This window comes from Schistocerca cancellata, chromosome 6, assembly GCF_023864275.1.
Source record: "Schistocerca cancellata isolate TAMUIC-IGC-003103 chromosome 6, iqSchCanc2.1, whole genome shotgun sequence".
NCBI lineage: Eukaryota > Metazoa > Arthropoda > Insecta > Orthoptera > Acrididae > Schistocerca > Schistocerca cancellata.
This window is the reverse complement of record NC_064631.1, coordinates 483,391,870-483,415,408: the sequence shown is the minus strand read 5'-3', so window position 1 is coordinate 483,415,408 and position 23,539 is coordinate 483,391,870. Positions and strand designations below refer to the sequence as shown.

The 23,539-nt window shown below is 42.9% G+C and overlaps 1 long non-coding RNA gene across 1 annotated transcript in view; it reads left to right on the top strand.

Annotated features, from left to right (window-relative positions):
* The window catches only part of LOC126190639 (uncharacterized), a 524,483-nt gene extending 510,111 nt beyond the window's left edge, over positions 1-14,372 (top strand). The window contains exons 2-3 of the long non-coding RNA XR_007538265.1: positions 12,182-12,247; positions 14,276-14,372. This is a non-coding gene — a long non-coding RNA (uncharacterized LOC126190639). The remainder of the gene's footprint in view (positions 1-12,181; positions 12,248-14,275) is intronic.
* The last annotated feature ends 9,167 nt before the right edge of the window (positions 14,373-23,539 follow it).

Genomic DNA, 23,539 nt, shown 5'->3' with positions numbered 1-23,539 from the left:
TAACTGGTTGACCTGCAAGGTAATTCTAGTTCTACTTACCAATCACTTACGTTCGAACAGTTTAGTACGTCTACATTGCTTTTCACAGGTAGATTTTCCGTCTCCATAATTAGGGTGCAAAACTGCTGCAATATTTCGATCGACATATTTGTGTGAAATAAATTTTTCGATTATGAAACTGAAGGCGCTGCAGTCATAGACTGTGCGGCTGGTCCCGGCGGAGGTTCCAGTCCTCCCTCGGGCATGGGTGTGTGTGTTTGTCCTTAGGATAATTTAGGGTAAGTAATGTGTAAGCTTAGAGACTGATGACCTTAGCAGTTAAGTCCTATGAGTTAAAAAAAATGAAACTTAAATAAGTCGCGATTACATGGCATCTTAAGTGCGAAATTCTGTGAAATTGTCTGCGTCTGTCCGTACGCCGACAATTAGTTCCAGATAAAAATTATGTTATGTCTTCAGTGCGCCAAAAAAAAGTTTTTGGGACGGTCTATTTGCGTCCAGTAATACGACAGGAAGCAACAGTACCATAATTATCAAACATACACATCTTGTGGTAAACAATGTTTATTCGCTTACACAATTTAAATACAATAAAATCGATAAATTTAACAAGCACAATAAAATTTTTTCTTAAACCCCTGTTGAAATCTGCATAAGAATTTAAGAAAATTTTTGTTGGTGTAAATACTTAAAAGAATCAAAACCTTCCGAACTCTGAATCCGCAAGACTATCTTGTACAATGACTTTTCTTTTGCAGTATAAATTCATACCAAGGTATAACATTAAGGTATAGCGTAATGCACACAAGTAACAATAAGGCAACTTCTAGAACTTGAACGCTCGGGAATGAAGACACCGGGCACACGAACTTCTGGCTAAGGAATAATCCAGTTGATGCCAGTACAGGTAGGCACTAATTAAATAACAAACAATTAATGAAAAACAACGTCTCAGTGTCTAAACGTTCCCTAAGAAGATACGCACATAAAATCCTCCTTTGTAAGAATTAAACTTCACAGTTAGCATACGAGGTACAAATATGATACAAGTGGCTGATAAGGCAATATAGAATTAACAATCTGATAAGGCACTAATAACCCAGTTTTACAGGTATAAATTCATATTTCGAGCGAAAGGTGCATCCGCCAAGGCGGCGGAGGAACGAGCTACAAAGCCTAACGACCTGACAAAGCCAGGAACAAAGAGAACAGCAATACTCAGCTTAAGGACGAGATCGAGGCAGAAGGACAGCAACATGGAGCCCGGTCTAACGAAACACAGTTCCACCGGCAACGGCCAAGTCGTCAAGTCCCGGTGCCACGTCCCACCTTACCGGAGGAAATACACTGCGCTCCGTCCAACTGAAACATAAATCAACTACAACAGCTCACTTGCGGTTGGACATTCATGTTACATAAAAGAATAAAACATAACTTTAAAACAGCAAGACTCGCCAAAAAAAGTTTAACTGGTTCAAATGGTTCAAATGGCTCTGAGCACTATGGGACTCAACTGCTGAGGTCATTTGTCCCCTAGAACTTAGAACTAGTTAAACCTAACTAACCTAAGGACATCACAAACATCCATGCCCGAGGCAGGATTCGAACCTGCGACCGTAGCGGTCTTGCGGTTCAAAGTTTAACTCAGCCCTTAAGAATTCATTTAAACACTGCAATACATGCGTAAACAAGATTGTTCCTTGAAAAGTAATAGCAACAGCTGAGTATTACCTTAAACGGGCAAGGGCCCACCAGAACTACACTTCCATGGAACCTGGTGTAGTTTTACGAGACAACATAGTATTTCGTTACTCGTTAATTAAGATACAATTTTGGTACTTAATCAGCAAAGTTACAACAATTTTAGATATACCATCACTCAATAATGAGGAGCTCACTGGGGTTCCTTACGTATAGCTGCAGATCCGTCATCAAGTGCTAGATGGAAAGCCCAAGCCCCGTTCTCATGTCACGTGTGACATAACTTTGACATTTCAGACTCGTCACTGAAGACAACATTGGTTAACCATTAACAAATATAGATAAGCACAAAATAGTATATGTTTATATCAAACACACAGCATATGCCCAGGCGAACGGTTAATGCCAAGCGACGCTCCGACAAGCTCTTCTGATCAACGTGCACTGCGTGGCGAGAAAAGCCAAACACCAAGCCTCGTGCCGGAACCCAGAACCTTCCCGCCGTCTCCGGCCGCAGCACTGCAGTAATACCACGTGCAAAGAGCAATGGGCATGCGCACCAAGTAAGGGCCCCGTTGTAACAGCAACAGACAGACCACGCCTCGACGCTGCAGACTTAAACAGCCGGACCCGCGATGAACAACCGACTCGCGGCCGGCCAAAGCGAAATCGATGGCAAGGATGACACTGCAAGAAAGTGGTACTGGCGCCAGCCGCGCGACGTATCAATTTTGTTTGTGGTCTTTATTGTTGAGAAATGTGAAATATAAAACCAAGTCATATGCAGTACGACTGTATTGCCATTTAAACTCCGGTGCATTCGGTATTAACCCCTCTTGCCCCTCAAAAAATGTACAAATGTGTGTGAAATCTTATGGGACTTAACTGCTAAGGGCATCATTCCCTAAGCTTATACAATACTTAACCTAAATTATCCTAAGGACGAACACACACATACACCCATGCCCGAGGGAGGACTCGAACCTCCGCCAGTACCAGACACACAATCCATGACGGCAACGCCTTAGAACGCTTTTTTTTTCTTCTTTTTTTCCATTTTGTTCCATATAGTTCGTTGCGTTTGGTCTGGGCGGAGGTCACAAGACGTCCGTTCAAGTTGATCGTTGATTCCTTTACTCAGTTTTTTGTTACAGAGGGCGAACCACCCTCTGTCCGAACACGCTGAGCTACCGTGACGGGCCGGCCGCTGTGGCCGAGCGGTTCTAGGCGCTTCAGTCCGGAACCGCGCTGCTGCTACGGTCGCAGGTTCGAATCTTGCCTTGGGCATGGTTGTGTGTGATGCCCTTAGGTTAGTTAGGTTTAAGTAGTTCTAAATATGGGGGACTGATGACCTCAGATGTTAAGTCCCATAGTACTTGGAGGCTACCGTGACGGCGATGACCGCTCGGCTAATCCCGCGCGGCTCTTGCCCCTCATTGCTCTCACACACTGCTGCGTGGCAGTGCGGGAAATGTGAAGCGAGGCGGAGCGCTTTGGCACTCGGGCCCAGGCATGGCGAGCCGAAATCTTGGCCATCCATGGTTTACGGTGCTCCCCTGGTCACCAAACTCTCCTTTATTTAAACCTAACTGAGAATCTGTGCCGGCATTGTTCCTCTTCACCCAAGAAACCTAGCGCATCTGGCTGCGGCGCTGGAATCGAGATTGCCCTACATCCCTATCTCTACCTTCCAGAATCTCATTGATTTTCTTCCTTCACGTCTTGCGGCAGTACCCGCTGCAAAAGGTGTTTTTTTGTTTATTTATTTACAATATGTTCCATCGGCACATAGCGTACTATTCGCAAATAGCATCAAGGAAGCCCCGTACTTAACGTCCCCATCCGACGGACGTATCACCATCAGTGTCACATTCTCTCACTACATGATACACTGCAGAGAGGTTTGGTATTAAACCAGGACATTAGCGCAAAGTCTGATAATCAGGAACCTTACGCCACCACCTCTCCTCCCTTTGCCGCCCAAATATTGACAGTGAAAATGTTTTCCACCACCAGTATTCTAATCGGTTTCCCCTTGAGTCGAGCGCCACCGCACAAGCGTACGTTAGCGCCCTCGGCCACGGAGGCGTTTGCAAAAGGCGATTATTCTGACTTTTGACAGATGGTCACATTAATATGACTGAACAGCGTATTCGGCGGTATTGTAAAATCAATGCTGTGAGAGTCCGCCCCCGGTAGCTGAGTTGTAGCCGGCACGGTAGCTCAGCGTGTTCGGTCAGAGGGTTAGCTGCCCTCTGTAATAAAAAAACTGAGTCAGTCGATCAACAACGAACTTAAACGAATGTCTGAAGACGTCCGCCTCGAGCCGATGCAACGAACAAAATCGAACAAACGGGATTAAAAAAAAAAAAGAAAAAAAAGTGGTCAGCGCGACAGACTGTCAATCCTAAGGGCCCGGATTCGATTCCCGGCTGGCTCGGAGATTTTCTCCGCTCAGGGACTGGGTGTTGTGTTGCCCTAATCATCATCATTTCATCCCCAGACGGGCAAGTCGCCGAAGTGGCGTCAAATCGAAAGACTTGCACCCGGCGAAAGGTCTACCCAACGGGAGGCACTAATCACACGACTAATGCTGTGTGAGAGCCAGTAGAAATCCACAAGTCAGTGTTATGACTGCTTTCTGTTTCTTTAAAATCGTATTAACATTCCTACCACTTTCAACTGCAAAACTACGAATTGTTCATTCAGTAACGAGTTACGTGTCAACGTCACAGAGCACCGACACTTGATGTTTGACGACTACACCTAAAAGTTACTCATTTGCCATGCAGGGCGCATTTCCGTGAGAGAGCAGCTATCGCCGACGACATTCGCCAAGTTAATTTGATTCATTTGGTTATCTTATTTTTAAATAATTTTGCAGATATGAAACGTCAGTGTCTGTAAGGATTCCCGTAAGGTCAGCTTCGGCTTTCCGGGCGGGAAGGAGCGCCGGTCCCCGGCACGAATCCGCCCGGCGGATTTGTGTCGAGGTCCGGTGAGCTGGCCAGTCTGTGGATGGTTTTTAGGCGGTTTTCCATCTGCCTCGGCAAATGCGGGCTGGTTCCCCTTATTCCGCCTCAGCTACATTATGTCGGCGACTGCTGCGCAAACAAGTTCTCCACGTACGCGTACACCACCATTACTCTACCACGCAAACATAGGGGTTACACTCGTCTGGTGTGAGACGTTCCCTGGGGGGTCCACCAGGGGGCTGAAGCGCACAATAACCCTGGGTTCGGTGTGGAGCGGCGAAGGGGTGAAGTGGACTGCGATAGTTGTCGTGGGGTTGCGGACCACTGCGGCTGCGGCGGGGACGGAACCTCTCCGTCGTTACTAGGTCCTTGGTTAACATAACATAAGGTCATCTTGGTTTTTAATATTTATTATCGTCATTTGCGTTATGCACGTTGCCTCCAATTTCATACGGGAGTTTCTCTGACCTGGTGAAGGACAAAGTCTCCCACCAACTGAAACCTCCCACACACTAGCTCCAGGTCTTGACCGTGTCTCATATTGGAGTGAATAACCGGCCTATCTTCTAACGGACACAGCCAAAGCACTTAGCAGTGCATGTGACACTGTATTGTAATTAAATTACGACATGCGACGTGGCGTATTCGTAATTTTTGGCAGGTGGCACGGGAATCGTCGCAGGTCGGTCCCCACTCGGCGCCGACCGCGCTGCCGCCGCGCACTTGTCGCAGGGGCGCCGTGCCGGCAGGTGGACCCGCTGGGACGGGCGCCGGGCCAGGAAATGAGAATTAAGCGCCCGTCTCGAGGCGAGATATGCCAGCGGCTGGAGTGGCGAGGCGGGCCAAATTAAAAATAAGCGTGCGCCGACCCGAGTGGCTGCGACCCTCCAGCGTGGGCGTCTGCTCCGCCGGGGTTGTGCGAGTGGAGGGGAGAGGTGGGAGGGGAGGGCAGGCGTGGTGGGGGAGCCCGCGAGTCCGATCGATGGCGCCGCCCACGCGAGGTGAGGGCGAAGGCGCCCGTGGGCGAAGCGCGCCGTCACCTCTCCTGCCTGCCTTCCAGCTGCTCTCGTTCCGGGAACTGGAGCTGAGCAACGCCCAGTGTCTCGGGACTCCGTCTGACAGGTAGTCGTGTCTGTTTTCACGGCTTCCCTGTGCAACAGTCGTGTCCGCCGAGATATGGAATTTCTCCCTTAATCGTAGGACACGGTACCGAACGAAAAATATCGACACTACATTCGGAATCGTACTGTCGTCAAGAAAAGTACTGAAAGGGGAGTATCGATACTTTGAGGTATGGATACCTAACTTCGAAAAAGTGTTGGAATGGAATCATCGACATCGGTACCGTGGAAACCACTGTGAAGTACCTGGCAGAGGGTACATCCTATTGTAACAGTTATTAGGTCTTTTTCCCGTTCCTTTCACATTGAAAACTGACACCGCGATACGTCGAATGAGAGGTAAAACATGAAGATATAGCATCCCTATACCAATATACCGGGTGATCAAAAAGTCAGTATAAATTTGAAAACTGAATAAATCACGGAATAATGTAGATAGAGAGGTACAAATTGACACACATGCTTGGAATGACATGGGGTTTTATTAGAACCAAAAAACTACAAATGTTCAAAAAATGTCCGACAGATGGCGCTTCATCTGATCAGAATAGCAATAATTAGCATAACAAAGTAAGACAAAGCAAAGATGATGTTCTTTAGAGGAAATGCTCAATATGTCCACCATCATTCCTCAACAATAGCTGTGGTCGAGGAATAATGTCGTGAACAGCACTGTAAAGCATGTCCGGAATTATGGTGAGGCATTGGCGTTGGATGTTGTCTTTCAGCATCCCTAGAGATGTCGGTCGATCACGATACACTTGCGACTTCAGGTAACCGCAAAGCCAATAATCGCACGGACTGAGGTCTGCGGACCTGGGAGGCCAAGCTGATGAAAGTGGCGGCTGAGCACACGATCATCACCAAACGACGCGCGCAGGAGATCTTTCGCGTTTCTAGCAATATGGAGTGGAGCGCCTGGTTCTAATAAAACCCCATGTCATTCCAAGCATGTGTGTCAATTTTTACTTCTGTATCTATATTATTCCGTGGTTTATTAAGTTTTCAAATTTATACTGACTTTTTGATCACCCGGTATAATAATATTTTCTGCAAGTGAAGTGGACGTAGAAAATCCATGACAAAAACTCGTGTGAGTATGAAATGCTTAAAGACAGTCTTTTATTTATAAAGTGGAAACGTTATATAGCTAACGGTTTCGATGATCCAGTACACCAACTTCAGGCCTTAACTCACGCTGAAAGGGGGGGGCGGGGGGGGGGGGGGATGCGTTCCCACCGTACAGACGATGCCATTAGTGGCCAGCATCTGTGAACTGGTTCCCGTAGACTGTAATAAATGTTGTGTCTGCAACAATCAAGTACCAGCTGTTTTATGCGAAAAAATACAAAAATAATATTTTAAAAAACAAAGACAATAATGATGTATTTGAAAAATAAACGATGTCATTGTACTGATAAGTTTTCATCTGCGGTCTTCAACCGATTTGTATATGTAAAGGTTCTCTCTCTCTGTGCCCAAGTCCTGAACTCACACACCACAAACGCCAAATACACTTCAAACTTACGCTCCTCACCCAGACAAATACGCCACGAAACGAACACTACACAGCTACAACAACACGCAATGGCGGCGAAAACTCTGCCCATGTTTGAAAATTCGACCGTAAGTCGCAGAAATCAGTGTATTCACCTCGCCAAAACATATGAGAAAACACTTCAACATCAAAGCCGTAAGTTACACACACAAAAACGTGATACATACTCATTTCCGTTCGTAAATGTATAATAAACAAAAAATAAAAAATTACGTTTTGCTGTTTACAGATGACAAGTTGTAGTATTGTATTGTATATTGTATATTTATTGGTCCTGTGAATCATACACTTTACAGGGGTACATAATGATATAGGACAAGTCAAATAATTTGCAATAAAGTTTAACAGAAACAAGTAGTTGTATGGTTTTCAGTATATAGCAATATAACTCTAACATATGGGAATAACATTTCACAAATAAATTTTACACGCACACATTTCATACTTTTGGTCTTGATTATACAGACACACACATATATGTAATAGAGCACATATAATACACAGATAAATCTAATGTACACATTTCTTATTTTGGCCTTAATTGTATAAACTATTTAAATTTTTCACATATTTACATTGTAGATAAAAATTCATCAACACTATAGTAACAATTCTGTAGCAAGTAGTCACTCACTGCAGTTTTGAATTTATGCATGCCAGTTATTGCCTTAATTTCTTTAGGTAGTTTGTTATACAGTTTTTTTCCTGCTTGCAACGGTCCTTTTTGTTTTAGTGTTGTATGTGAAAACTGCATACGTAAATCTTGATTATTTCTTATGTTGTATGAATGGATATTTTGGTTCTTTGGAGCAGTCTTGTTATTTTCATCTACGATTTTCCTTATAAACATTATTGTTTCTAGGATATATAGGCATGGTAATGGAAGAATATGAAGCTTTTTAAATGAGGGTTTGCATGAAGATCGAGGTGCTAAGCCTTCCATGGCTCTTATAATTCTTTTTTGTGCAATAAAACAGCTTTTGCTGGGTGGTGAATTTCCCCAGAAAATTAAACCATATCTTAGTAATGATTCTGCTTGGGCATAGTACACATTTTTTTATGGCTTGCATAGATGTGCATCCAGCAAGAATTTTTATACTATAACAAATGGTATTTAATTTACTACATAGGTGTTGTGTGTGTTTCTGCCATCTTAGGTCATCTTGGATCCAAACTCCCAAAAATTTGGTGCTATTTACAATTTCATGTCTTTTGCCTAACAGTTCTATGGTTGCAGTTAAAGGCTGTTTATTCTGCACTGTGTGTAGATGCATAGTGTTTGTTTTTTGTGTGTTTATTATTAAGTTGTTCATTGCGAACCATTTTGATACATGTGTAGTGCTCTTCTTTATTTCATTTTGGAGCTCTTCTTGGGTCTTTCCTTTGATAAGTATATTTGTATCATCGGCATATTTAATGTACTTATAGTTAGGGCTGGATGGTTCCAGGTCATTTACAAACAGCATGAACAGGATTGGTCCCAGTACGGAACCCTGCAGCACACCGTATTTAACACACTGTTTTTCTGATTGATAGGAAGTTAAATTTTTTCCTTCTTTGTACAAGACTCCAACTATTTGGTGTCTGTTTTGTAGATATGACTTTACCCATTCATAGGCTGGACCTCTGACACCAACATTTTCTAGCTTTCTAAGCAAAAGACCATGGTTAATGATGTCAAATGCTTTTGAAAGATCTAGGAATATTGCTGCTATGTGTTCTTTTTTATCTAATGCATTTAAAGCTTCATTTAAGAAATCGATAATAGCTGTCTCAGTGGATTTACATTTTCGGAAACCATGCTGTGTAGCTGAGAAAAGTTTATTTTTTTCAATGAAATCTACGAGTCTTTTACAAAAGATTTTTCAATAATTTTAGAAAAAAAATGGTTCAAATGGCTCTGAGCACTATGGGACTCAACATCTTAGGTCATAAGTCCCCTAGAACTTAGAACTACTTAAACCTAACTAACCTAAGGACATCACACACACCCATGCCCGAGGCAGGATTCGAACCTGCGACCGTAGCAGTCCCGCGGTTCCGGACTGCAGCGCCAGAACCGCTAGACCACCGCGGCCGGCTAGTTTAGAAAACTGGCCTATAATTTGTTATATCTGTTTTTTCACCCTTTTTGAACAATGGCTTCACTTTAGCTATTTTTAGCCTTTCTGGGAAGATTCCTTGAGAAAGTGAACTATTGCATATGTCTACCATGGGCTTAACTACTAAGGGTGCACATTTTTTAATGATATGGTCTGGTATGTTGTCACTACCAGAGGAAAATTTTGATTTTAGCTCCCCTATTGTTTTTAGCATTTCCTGTTCATCTGTTGGGTGTAGGAAGAGAGACTTGTTACTAGGGATAGTTTTAATCTGGTTTGCAGTGACAGCATTTTGAAAGTTTTGCTTCACCAGAGTATCAGCTGCCTCTGAGAAATATGAGTTAAAATTATTTGCTATCTGCTGGGGATCAGATATTACAGAAGTGTTTTCATTCAGTTTGATATTATGGTATTCTCTCCGTTTTACTCCTGTTTCATGCCTTACAATCTCCCATGTGGCTTTCAATTTATTTTGTGCATTTGCTACGAAGGAACTATTTGCCATTTTTTGCTTCTTTTAGGACTTTAGTTAAAATCTTTTTGTAATTCTTAAAATAGGAATCAAATTCTGGGGATGTGGTGTGCTGTCTAGATATTTCATGAAGTAGTCTCTTTTTCTTCACAGATATTTGTATCCCTGTTGTGACCCATTTTATTTTCAGATCCTTTTTTGTGACTGTCTTTTTATGGAGTGGAAAGTAAAGTTCAAAGTAATAGGTAAAACTATTTAGGAATTTATTGAACTTATCATTTGTACTTTCACATTCATAGATGTCTTCCAAAGTTTCTTTACGCAGATAGTTGAGGAAATGTTGTATATTCTAGTTATTATACTTCCTAGATGTAGTAGTTAGACATTCAGTTGAACTAAGCGGTTTTCCTAATCTTATACTAATTTCTTGGACTGTGTGGTCCCCAAAGCCTGTATTGTGGGTTTGTGTTGTATGTTTCAAGGGCACATTTGTAAATATTTGATCAAGGATTGTGGCTGAGGTTTTTATGATGTGTGTTGGCGTTTCTATAGTAGCCTTTAAGTTGAAAGTTGCTAAGAGGTTCAGTAAAGCAGTTTTTTGATTAGACTCACTTCAAAGTCAATGTTGAAATCCCCACATATAATTAGTTTTCTATTTTTTGTGTAGTCTTGTGTAAGATATTTTCAAGGTTCTTTAACATAATGTTAATATTGCCAATTGGCACCCTGTATATACAAATTATAGCAATTTTTTCGTCTGTGATTTCAATTCCATTTACCTCAATATCTTTCTCTATGGATAATTTTTCTACATACGGCATACATTTAAAATTTATGCTATTTTTAACATAAATGCAACTACCACCATGTTTATACAGTTTACGACAACAATAACTACCCAATACAAAATTTGGAATGCTTAGCATATGAAGTTTCTCTTTGTCAAGCCAATGTTCAGTAAAACATAATACAGAGGTGTTTTTCATGTCACTTTCCAACAAAATTTGAAATTCGTTTACTTTGTTGGATAGGGACTGTACATTTTGATGAAATACCGTCAGGTTTGGAGTTAAACACGAGTTCTGAGACTTACTATCCTTGGTACTTATATTTATATTGGAATTTCTGCCTGGAAGATCTTTTTTATTTTAAATTTTCACCCCCTCCACACGGTATCAGTTTCCCTTGTTCTTGATGATTTTACAGATGTCTGTAACCATTTTACTGAAATTCATTGAGCCTAGTCTGTTTAAATGCACGCCATCCTTTCCCAAGCATTTGTCACTTAAAAATTTGTTGGGGTCAACGAATATTGTCCCGAGTTCGTCTCACTGTTCCCTGATAGCACTGTTTATGTTGCTTATATAAGAACTGCTTACTGACCTTCTCTGCAGAATTCCACTTAAAACCAGTCTTGAGTTTGTGTACAATGCTTTGGCTGAAAGAATGATGTTTCTCGTCTCACTTACAATTTCTCCCTGACTACTGCTTCGTATTGAATTCGTCCCAGAATGAATAAAAACACCTTCGTAATTGGTCTTTAGATCGTTTTCATTTTTAGTTGTAGACTGTTTTGCACTTAAGAGATTTTTAAAATGTTTGTTGAGCTGATGAGGTCGGATACCAGGGCGAACATCTATTTCACAGTTTGGTGAAACTACATTTTTTAATACAGAATCGCCAATAACAAAGAACTCCTTTTCGTTACTCTGCTTTTGTGAGCAATTTCACGTTTCACCCTTTAATTATATGTCACTGTTTTCCAGCTGTATTTACTTACAGGTTTTCCACAGTTTAAAAACCCTGCGTCTTTTTCGATTGTATTTTGCCCATGATAATTTTCACTGTTCCTTTCCACACTAGGCACAAGATTCGTAGATTGCACACTAGAATTTTCACAGTTTTTTTCCGTGTTTGGTACTGGATTCCCACAAATACAGGGTGCCAAATCACTTTGTAACTTCCCATTTACTTCCTTAAGAGACACAATTTTACTTCTAAGCGATTTAATATCACTTTGCAGCAGTCTGATTATTTCGTCCTTTGATTTGATCGTATTTTCTAGGTAGGTTGTTTCACTTTGTAAACATACTGTGCACGTCCACGGAGAATCGTCGTTTATGAGTTTTAGACTTACCTTTGCGCACTTTTCGTGCAGCCAGAAATTGCACTTTACGCATAAGATACCTTTCATTACACGCTTGTTGCACTGTTTACACAAAGAACTGATCGTTTTTTCCTTTTTGTGGCAGAATCGATGTGTCGTTACACTGTGTACCGGGCGCCATCATGTATATTGTAGAACAGTAGCTACCAACGTAAGTAACCAGTAGCTTCGTGTAACGTATGTAAACTAATGCATACATTATTTCTTTTGCCAGTTAAGCTATAACTAGAACTTTACACATAATGTAATAAACAATACAAAATCGTTAATACATATCTCTCAACTGTGAACTGTAAACAAATGATGTATAATATTTTATATCAACTATTCATTCACAATTGTAAATATTTTGTACCAAAAGTTTCTCTAAATGTTAATACGTAACAACAATTTCACATTAAGAAAATAAAATAACCCACTGAAGATAGCACAAAAAGTGCCGAAACATGTCTGGGTAAAACGAAACTGGGAAGGTGTCTTGCATAAGGCGGAATTGCTCGTCCTATTTTAATTACTTGTTCACCTGAAGAAAACCGGTAGGGAGCCAATATTAAAGGACTAAATCCAGTAGCTGTGGTTGCCCTACCTGCAAGGTCGGCTCCACGAACAACACTAATGCAGTATGAGACCTGAGTTTCTCCCGGCGTATAGCTTGTTCAAATAACTTACGGGGAATTTACGCCGTGAAAATGGCAGCGTGTGCTCCTGTCGAAATATCGGGGGCTGTTGCCGACGTCACCCGGCTGCATTCCCGTAAGTTGAACATTAATGCACACTGGTGGCTGTTCTAACTCTCACAGAAAGTTGCAGCTCTAATCATTTACGTACCCGCTGATGGGGTGTGCGTGTACGAAGTTACATTAACACGTCAGCTGAGTCCTTCAAGTTTCTTGTCAGGTAGTGAAGCTACTCCATAATTTGTCATTACCCATCCATGAACCAATAATGACGCGCGACGGCGATGTTATTGTTGCAGTCTTTAAGTCCGTAGCCTGGTTTGACGTAGCCCTATTAAAATCACTCTGTTTACTTGCTGCGTCGAATTCGGATAAAATCCCGAGCTTCCGATGATTGCCGCCATCGTCGTCGTCACGGGCTGAGACTGACTGTCTTGAACTGGCAAGGCTCCCACTTTTATACGCAGAGGGCGGCATCTGATAGACTGGAACATATCACTATGACAGCATGGAAATAGCACGCACTGTGGTTGCTACCTCTACATCCATAGATGTTGTTTGCGCACAATATCCAGCGTTACTTGGAAACAACATCCCTCGCATGAGGCGGTAAACTGCGAAAAGTCTTCCTCTGTGCTCTTTCTTTACCAATTATAGGCTTCCATGCGTTGCTAAGTGGTTATCCCGTGCCTCTATTGATGTTTACACACAGTCGAATTTCAACTGCTTTCCTGATAACCGAGTCCCAATAGGTCGTTGGGTGACCAAGTATCCTCTTGTGCTTATTTAAGTTTTATTTAGCTCTTTTTCTTCTTGGGGAAATCATGCAAAACCTAAATCTACATGGTCTGACGGGGGTTTCAACTCCGCGGCTCTCGAATTCGGGGCCCATTGAGATATCCATTGCGCCTCATGGCTTAGTGATAACTTGAGAGTGCGGCTCCAGCAACTCCATGGGTAATAATCTCCGTTTATTCGTGCTGAGTTTAGCGTATTGTGGCAAAAACTTCCGTAAATGTCACCCTAATAGGACATGGGAAATGGCAGGATAAGTTCATTGAAATACTGGATGCTTTTAACGGATCCGTGTATCGCAGTAAAGCAGGTCTGATATACGGTTTTTCCAGTTTTAAGTCTTCATCAATGTGCACACCTAAATAGTTACAATTTTCTGTCCTGTTTAGATTAATGGAAGGTAGAATATTTTTGATAGTACAAAACTGAATGAACTGTTTTTTTTCCGAATTTTAGAGCTAATCATTTGTGCAAAACCAGTCATTAACTTTACGAAAAACATAATTTACTGTTTTGTCTGTTGATGCTTCTTTGCTCGGCTTCACAACAATGCTTGTATCATCTGCAAATGGGACTAATTTTGCATCCTGATTCAAATGAGGTGGCAGAGCATTAACGTAAACTATAATATAAATACGATTAGTAGATAAAAATTCTAGTCCTGTACTAACTGACTTAGACCTAATTTTTGTTTCATTTTGTTCCAGGTAAGCCACAATAGACGACACGCTACCATGTCAATAACCAGTGAAGCAATTACTCTTCAGATCTGCGGACATCGCCACAACATGGATTCACATTAAGGTGTGGATAGACTGTGAGGACAACACGACCACTCGAATTAATGTGTTTTGATGACTTCAGAGCATTTGGCGTGTTGGCCGAAGCTTCCAGGAACTGCCTTGACCATTTGGCCCACCATTATATCACTGATGAATGCCAAAAGACCATTAGCAACAAGTGACTATTCCATGCCCAGAAAGCTAAAGCGCATAGTAAGTCCGAGTTGCAAGGGGTTCCCAGTTACATCGGAGCGACAACCTCCAAATATTCCCCCACAGTCAACCCCTCATACCTAGCGCCGTCGAATTGTTGTCTTGTTGAATTACTCAAGGCCCGTCTCGTCACACATCATCGCAAGTGTAAAAGGTGATGTAATAAACAACTTCAAGAGTTTCACGAACGTGCAGTCTTGTCGTGGAAACGAAGCTACATTGCAGTGAATCATATTTGAGTACAGTATAATAGCCGGCGAAATTTACAAGAGAGCTATGTTTCCAACCTACAGAATTTAATTTTGCTAATGTTTACTGTTGTCGATTTACAGGGGATTGTGCTATATTGGTTTGCCAATATCTGTACATGACTGCAACTAGGAGGTATAAGGCGAGGCGAGCTGTGGTTTTGTTGTTCGTGCGGCGAAGAAGAAGTTGAACCTTGGTGGAAATATAGGCCGCGCGAGATTAGCCGAGCAGTCTAAGGCGCTGCAGTCGTGGACTTTGCGGCTGGTCCCGGCCGAGGTTCGAGTCCTGCTTCGGGCATGGGTGTGTGTATTTGTCCGTAGGATAATTTACGTTAAGTAGTGTGTAAACTTAGGGACTGATGACCTTTGCAGTTAAGTCCCATAAGATTTCACACACATTTGAACATTTTTGGAAATATAGGATGGTTGTAATTAAACTTTCGCTACTTGAGCCAGTGCAGACAGAAAACTATTTATCATATGGGTACCGAACTTTATAGGAATGATGCTCAGAGTGTACGCTCAGGATTTGCGTTGAAGGTAGCTTTAGTGTCATGACTTGCTGTTAGGCGCCCATACTGATACGGCGAGGCAGGGCTGATACACAAGCATCACTGTGCATTACCATTGCAGACAGTCTAGAAAAGGTGAGCAGGGCTTTACTCACAAAATTGCTTTATCAAAACTACAGCAGTAACGCTGCTACTATTCGCGAGTATCGACGTATTAAAGGAAAGGAATACGGAAAGGTCCTCTTTCCGCACCGGGCTTAACGAACATGATTCAGAAGTTCGAATTAACTGCCGATTTGGGAATTGCTCGTGGGAGACACCGACTGCCCGTTGCGCAACAAATTGTTGAAGCAGTTACTGTTGCCATGGCTAAGAGCGCTGAACCCAATGTGCGATCTTCAAGCAGTGCTCGAGGTGTGACACGACATCTGAAAATTCCATGGTCCGCCTTTCGAAAATGCTGCGAACTGTACAAATTTCACATCTGTCGTGGATGCAGATTGTAGTCGCATTGAGTAACGTTTGTAACCTGAAACGTAAACATGGTCCGCAATTAACAAGTGTGACCCTCCCATTTGAAAATTAAAATGTGTTTCTTTCAGTGGTTTATTCGCTATTTCTCTTCCACATGTCCTTACAAATGTTTCCACAAAGTTTCATAGTCCATTTTCCATGGGGCCCAGTCAAGTTGTGAAAGTTTAATTATAACTAGCCTGTAGACTGTGTATCGGACTCTCGGATTAGCATCCACAATGTTAACACTGCTGCACTACGGGAGAGACTGCAAAGACGTGTGAAATTAAACTCAGGGCAATCGCGCATAGTTTACTGACCAGCAAGAGTTTGCTGACAGCTATCCTACCCCACCAGCCCAATACTTACGATGGAAATTTCTTCCGCCATCAGGATTCGAACCGATCCTCTCCGCATCGGTTGCCGCCGCATTAGCTACAATAGCAGTCGCAATTATTAAGATGGTTTTTTGTTCAACGGGGATGTAACGTTCTAGTTCTGTGTAAATAAGACTGGTCAGCTCTTGTTTAAATCCCAGCATTCTAGCTCTGTAGCCTTTCCCCCGACATATCTCAGGCACGAAAAGGCCAGATCGTCCCGGCAGACATTCTCGTTCGTTAGCCAGGATTCAGTCACGGCTGCATTCCCGGATTAGGGTGTTATTCATAAGTAACGAAGAGAAAACGGAAAGGGCTATAACCTGATTTCCCAGGCACTTCGCCGAGTGAAAGAGGGTTCAAAATAAGCGAACACGTGTCTCACCTTATCGTAGATGCTCGATCGTTTCTGAGAAAACGACGGTCGGAGTTTTTGACGTATTTTATGTGCCTTTTAGCACATGATAAGTTAGAACGAAATAATGACATTGTGGCTAGCGCCACGGCTTCAGAGTTTTGCACCTCGTGTTCGAAACACGATTCTTACTTTTATTTTTGTTTTTCACTTATATACCCATGTCCGTAGAAGATTACTACACGAATGTTTTCCAGTGTATGTTGAGACAACGTAATTCTCAGCCATAATGGCTATGTTTGTGCACCGTGACTGTGTGGGATAATTATTTATTTCAAGTTTCTGCTACCAGTCACTTTTTATTTTATGCTTAATCTAACATAATGCAACGCGTTTCGAACATGTTCTGTTCATCTTCAGGCGTTTATACATACATTCATACATACATACATATAGAGAAAAGTTACTTAGAAATAAACAGACTTAAACTAGATTAATCTAGAACTTTTGGTCCATTGTTTTTTCTTTTTACTATAGCTGCTGATGTGTCATTTGGGGGAAAGGAGGGGGGCAGTGTATGGCTAGAAATCGAAATCAGTGATGTCTTCTGCTGGTTTACTTCCTTGTGGTTGATTATGTGGATCACAGCCTGTATAGAATGCAGATACATTTGCATCAGTTATGTGTTACGAAAATAGTGTGAAACGCTTTTATATGACAGTTGATCACTTACAATTTCATCATCTTGCTGCTTCACTTGCATCACTGGTGTAAGGGTGGAGCTGTTCATTGGCAATCAGTGACAGGTATAATGTGCAATAGTGTAGTGTCGGTCAACGTTGTCCTTATTCGCGTGCTAATTGCCTGTCTAGCTAATGTATAAAAAAAGGATGAGAAAATTATTTGAAACGGTTTTCATTGAAACTCATATAGTGTATCTTGATTCATAATCAATTTCAAGCACCAGTTTTCGGAAAAAATGATACGTTGCGCGTGGTTTGCCGCGAAATTATTGCCAAAGCGTGAAATCTTTAGCAACGTTAACGATATTTCTTTCCCAGGCGACATTCGTACGAAGAAATTCCACTGGTAAACCTGCTTTTGTGCGATGCTCAGGGTGTTCAGAATTTATATGTTTCGAATGTTTGTACGATCGGTATAATCTAAGGGACTGCACCAAATTTTCCTGAAGAATAAACATAAGGATAAAGTGTAAAAATGAATGTGAGAACTGATATAAGAATGAAATATGAGTATGAGAGTTTAAAAAAAAAGTTTGAAAACACCATGCACACATGTCTTATATAATAAATGTACACACATAAAAAAAGGTTTGCATCAGCTCGGTTCCGAGAGTTGCACTATCGGCCGGAGGATGGCAATCACATATCGTACAGCCGTTACGCCGCCTTCCATGACCACCTGGAGCGTACGTCGGCCCCACATAATGCCACCCCAAAACAGCAGGGAACATCTACCTTGCTGCACTGGCTGGACAGTGTGTCTAAGGCGTTCAGCCTGACCGGGTTGCCTCCAAACACGTCTCCGACGATTGTCTGATTGAAGACATATGTGACACTCATTGGTGAAGAGAACGTGATACCAATCCTTAGCGGTCCATTCAGCATGTTGTTGGGCCCATCTGTACCACGCTGCATGGTGTCATGGTTGCAAAGATGGACCTCGCCTCGGTCGTCGGCAGTGAAGTTGTGCATTATGTAGCCTACTGCGCACAGTTTGAGTCGTAACACGACGTCCTGTGTCTGCACGAAAAGCATTATTCGATATGGCGGCGTCGCTGTCAGGGATCCATAATCCGTAGTTAGCGCTCATCCACTGCAATAGTAGCCCTTGGGCGGCCTGAGCGAGGCATGTCATCGACGGTTCCTGTCTCTCAGTACCTCCTCCCTTTGGTTTTACTCTGAGACGCCTGGCCACTTTCCTTGTTGAGAGCCCATCATGGTACAAAGTAACAATGCGGACGCGATCGAACCGCGGTATTGACCGTCTAGGCATGGTTGAACTACAGACAACACGAGCCGTGTATCTCCTTCCTGGTGGAATGGCTGGACTGATCGGCTGTCCGACGCCCCCTGTCTAATAGGCGCTGCTCATTCATGTTTGTTAACATCTTTGGACATCTCTAAACAGTCAAAGGGACTGTGTCTGTCATACAATATCCGCAGTCAACATCTATCATCAGGAGTTCTGGGAATTGGGGTGATGCAAAACGATGTGTGTATGACACTTATTGTGAAATCCAATTGCAGTCTTACAGCATATCCCATAATTTGATAAGAAACATGTGTGTAGTAACCTTCTACCGACTTGGGTGGATAAATAAACTAAAATAAAATAATATTTTTAAAAAATCTGGTTTCGAACACGGGGCGCAAAAGTATGTAGCCGCAACGCTAGCCACTGTGCCAGTGTTTCAGTACAACGTCCTGCGTGCCAAAAGGCGTATAAATTACGGCGAAAAATTTGACCGTTGTGCTGTCGGCATCGTTTGTGGTATCTGCAGATAAGCCAAGACATGTGTTCGCTTATTTCAACCCCTCTTCCACTGAGCAGACTTGCTGGAAAATCGGGTGATGGTACTCAATCATATTCTCCTCGAGACTAGAACATCGGAGGTAAACCTGTCCTCGTTGCCTTCACCCACTCGTGGGACAGCAGACTTTGTTCTTATATGCCCTCTGTTTTATTGTTAGCTTTGTTTACGAGTCGAGTTGCGAAGGTTGCATGACTCCTTGATATTAATACATCGGGTGTTCACTCATATTAGAGCATCTTGTTCTTCTATGCTGTTATGGTGTTGTTACGTTTATTTTATTGTTGCATTTATTTAATTGCTGCTTTATTCACATAACATATTACAAAGGTTGCACTAGGATTTCATTGTTTTACTTCGAGAATTCTCCCACAAGAAGGACTCCTATACCTGCAACAGGAAAATAATTTTGGTTGTACGTTACGTCGACAAAGAAAGGACTACACTGTTTATAAATAAGGATACAGAAGGTATCATAATTGACACCTCTACATCTACATACATACTACGCAAGTCACCGTACGGCTCATGGCTGAGGGAACCCTCAAGCCCTCTAGCACTACTAGTCATTTCCTTACCTGCTCCACTGGCAAACAGTGTGAGGGAACAACTATTGTCTATAAGCCTCCGTAAGAGCTCTATTTCTGCCTTTTCGCGGAATGTATCTTGGCAGCAGTAGAGTCGTTCTGCAGTCAGCTTCAAATGTCGCTTCTCTAAATTTCCGTGCCGGCCGTTGTAGCCGAGCGTTTCTAGGCGCTTCAGTCCGGAACCGCACTGCTGCTACGGTGGCAGGTTCGTATCCTGCCACTGGCATGGCTGTGTGATGTCCTTAGGTTAGTTAGGTTTAAGTAGTTCTAATTCTAGGGGGCTGATGACCTCAGATGTTAAGCCCCATAGTGCTTAGAGCCATTTTAAATTCCCGTAATAGCGCCTCGCGGAAGAGCGTCGTCTTTTCTCCAGGGATTTCCATTGGAGTTCACGAAGCATCCCCGTAATACCAGCGCACTCATCGAACCTACAAATTCAGCATCACGCCCCAGAATTGCTGGTTTGTCCTCATTTAATCTGACATGGAATTGACATGTGGTAATAGAATCAAAAAACGTTCCAGTACGTATGGGTCCCTATCGAGCCCTTTACGAGCTAATTGGTAACGCGTGGTTCCAAGCCGTCACTGACTACAGTATTAATTAGTTTCCTAGTTAAAGAAACCGTATCTGAATGTAAACTTTACGACTGAGTCCCACTGTTATTGGACTCAAACAACGACCACGGCCCATGGTTGAGAGATGTAGATGCACGATTAGTGTACCGGCACACGTTGCTGCCGGTGTAAGTCGATGTCTAACGCGACAATACAACCAGGGATAGATATTTCGAGCACGGCCTGTACATTGGCCTCCAAGGTCACCCATCCCAGTCCTTCGATTTTTCTCTGTGGGGGTCAGTGAAGCGTACAGCACGCCCGCTGATACGGTCGAAGAACTACAGCAGCTAGTAGTACAGTCTTGTCAAGATTTACGAGATGGGCTGGGGATGAGGAACAGCTCCTTTAAGAGGTATGACTGTAACGCACTGTAGCAGTATTGTATTTCTTGTTAAAGTAGACCACTAGTGAAATTTTAGTACAGTTACATTGGGACACAATCAAAAAGTTTTGGTTTCAAATGTATTTATACGAATTGGTACGGTTCGTAACCAGACAATTTGTAAGCACGCATTCTAAATTATCACCGTACACTTTCAGCTGTTTTCCTTTTTCATTATTATGTATATACAGATACAACAAGACACAAAGGATAAAGCGTATGAGCCGGCCGGAGTGGCCGAGCGGTGAAAGGCGCTACAGTCTGGAACCGCACGACCGCTACGGTCGCAGGTTCGAATCCTGCCTCGGGCATGGATGTGTGTGATGTCCTTAGGTTAGTTAGGTTTAAGTAGTTCTAAGTTCTAGGGGACTTATGACCACAGCAGTTGAGTCCCATAGTGCTCAGAGCCATTTGATTTTATAAAGCGTATGGCAACTATATGTACTTCCTTCTAAATATCTTTTGTTGTGTAAGTAGGTATCAAATTCCTGAGTTTAAATAAATGTTGATGTATTAAAATTTTTGCACGATGCTTTCCCCGTCTTGCAGATGTCAAGACTGTGCAGAATTTGCAATACGAAGATCGTCAATAACATCCATTATTTACTTTGATTTGCCTGTTAATGAACTCTGCCACAGATGCTAATTATTTGATGCTAGTATGGCCGGTAGTCGTTTATAACAGCTCTTCTGCTGTTCGGTTGTGGCCTGAGCGACACAACGTTACGCTCACGTTCGACGTACCTCGATTAACAGCTGTCGGAGCAGCGAGCGTAGCCCTCCTGCCATGTGCGTTACAAATTTCAGCAATATTAGAGACAAGTGCTCCAACAAAACTAACGCTTTCAATGTATTGCAGTGACGCTTACCCACCACAGCCAGACATGTTATATGAGTCATTGACAAGCGTTTAATCTGAAAGGAATTATGATTAGCAAGTCCCTTCTGCCTGTCAACTTCTCTACCACCATGTACACTACTCGCCATTAAAATTGCAACAGCATGAAGGCATGTAACAAAGGTCAGTGACGTAAAACGTGAATAAAAGCTTTTCGGTTTTCATGGCGCGTCAGTTCGAATAAAATTCTCGAGCTTTCAGTGGCTATTTCGTTTGGCCCTCTATGATTGGTGCCGGAGGCTATATAAGTGGGAAACACTGCCAGCCCCGGCAGTAGGTGGTTTCACTCCTGACGACGTTGACGAAGAGAACCACCGAAAGTTCGAGAATTTTTTTCGAATTGACGCGGCTTGAAAACCGAGAAGATTTTGTTCAGACATGCCGCCGCGAAAGACTCCGAGGGCACATGTCGTGAAGTGTACTAATTGCTCGGATACTTTAATGATAACCAGTTCAGCGCAACGCCACAAAGTAGGTAGGAGTAACGCAGTCTACATTCTGCATATGGGGAGAGATTACTCAGCAGGTTTCTCGTTCAGAAATCTTATTTTAATATTGGTTGATTGTGAGATCGTGTTATGCCTGGTGTAAGGAGGAGAAACGTCCACCGGCGCGTGCCAACATTAGACAGCGGCAGGATCATGGTCTATCGAGTCTTTATCGTTCCATGATGTTGCTGCTCGCTTTGGTCGGACTCCCATAAGTGTCATTCAAATACTGAATCGATGGATTCAGGAAGACCATACTCGGGCAGGATCTCAACGATTCCACGCGACTAACGCCTGAGAGGACAAACATCACGTTCGCTCAACCGAGCAGGATCGTACAGTCATGTCAAATACTTTCATTCTGGAAACTGTCTTTTTTTGATCAAATTAAGGATTCACACAACAGCGTGACACGGCGCAATTGCTGCAACATTCTTTGACGCTGCCACTGGGAGATGCTCTGACAGTGTCATGATTAGTGATAGCACTGTACACAGGAAAGGCACTGCGACGTGTTTACAGAGACGTCCGCTTCCGCGAATAGCATCACGTTGTACGTATCCATGCGTGGAGGCTCCAAGTAGAAGAAACGGGATAGCGGAATACCTCATGTTGCCCGTGCTGGGCGAGGTGGTGGGGGGGGGGGAGGAGGGTAGTTCGGCTGTTTCCCTGGCCTAACCGTTCTCCAGATCTCTCAACCGTTGAAAACGTTTGACCATAGGTTTCTGAGAGACTGGCACGCCACCACTCGTTAGCCACTACAACTAATGAACTCCGGCGTTGGACTACAACAGTATGGAATGACGTACCTGTGCCCGTCATACAAGTTCACAAGGAGAGGTTCCCCGGGGTAGTATCGCCTTTTTTAAATCAGATACACGATGGTGTAGGTAAGGTGCCAGGCATCACACACTGAAGTCATTCATCAAAGTGAGCCCTCGTTTGCCAGTAATCGACGAAAACGAATGCTGTGCCATACTTTAGGGCACTGGTGGGCAACTGGCGGCCCGACTGCCGGATCCGGCAAAATTCGTGGCGGAGAGAGTGTGGCGCTCGCATTACATTTATTTACGATGATTCACTAGCGTCCGTAAGGAATTCGTGCTCTACATTATTTGTTAATGTCTCCTCTCCATATTACATAAAGACTGGTAAGTTCACTTCGTCAAGGACCCTTGCATTGCAGAGACCATGCGTGTAAAAACCATGGAGCTCGGGACGTTTGTTGACCCCAGTGGAATCGATCAATGTTTAATATTTAACAACATGACTGTCGAAAAACGGTTTCCGAAATTTTCGTCACATTTCAGTGCAGCCAAACGGTAGATAAGTAGAATGTGGTTTGCCTCCGGTCAGGAGAAGAAACGAGGGTTACTTGGTTCCATAGGTTACTCTGTCGTAGGTATATAACACGATACAAAGAGTAGCTAATATCACCCTAT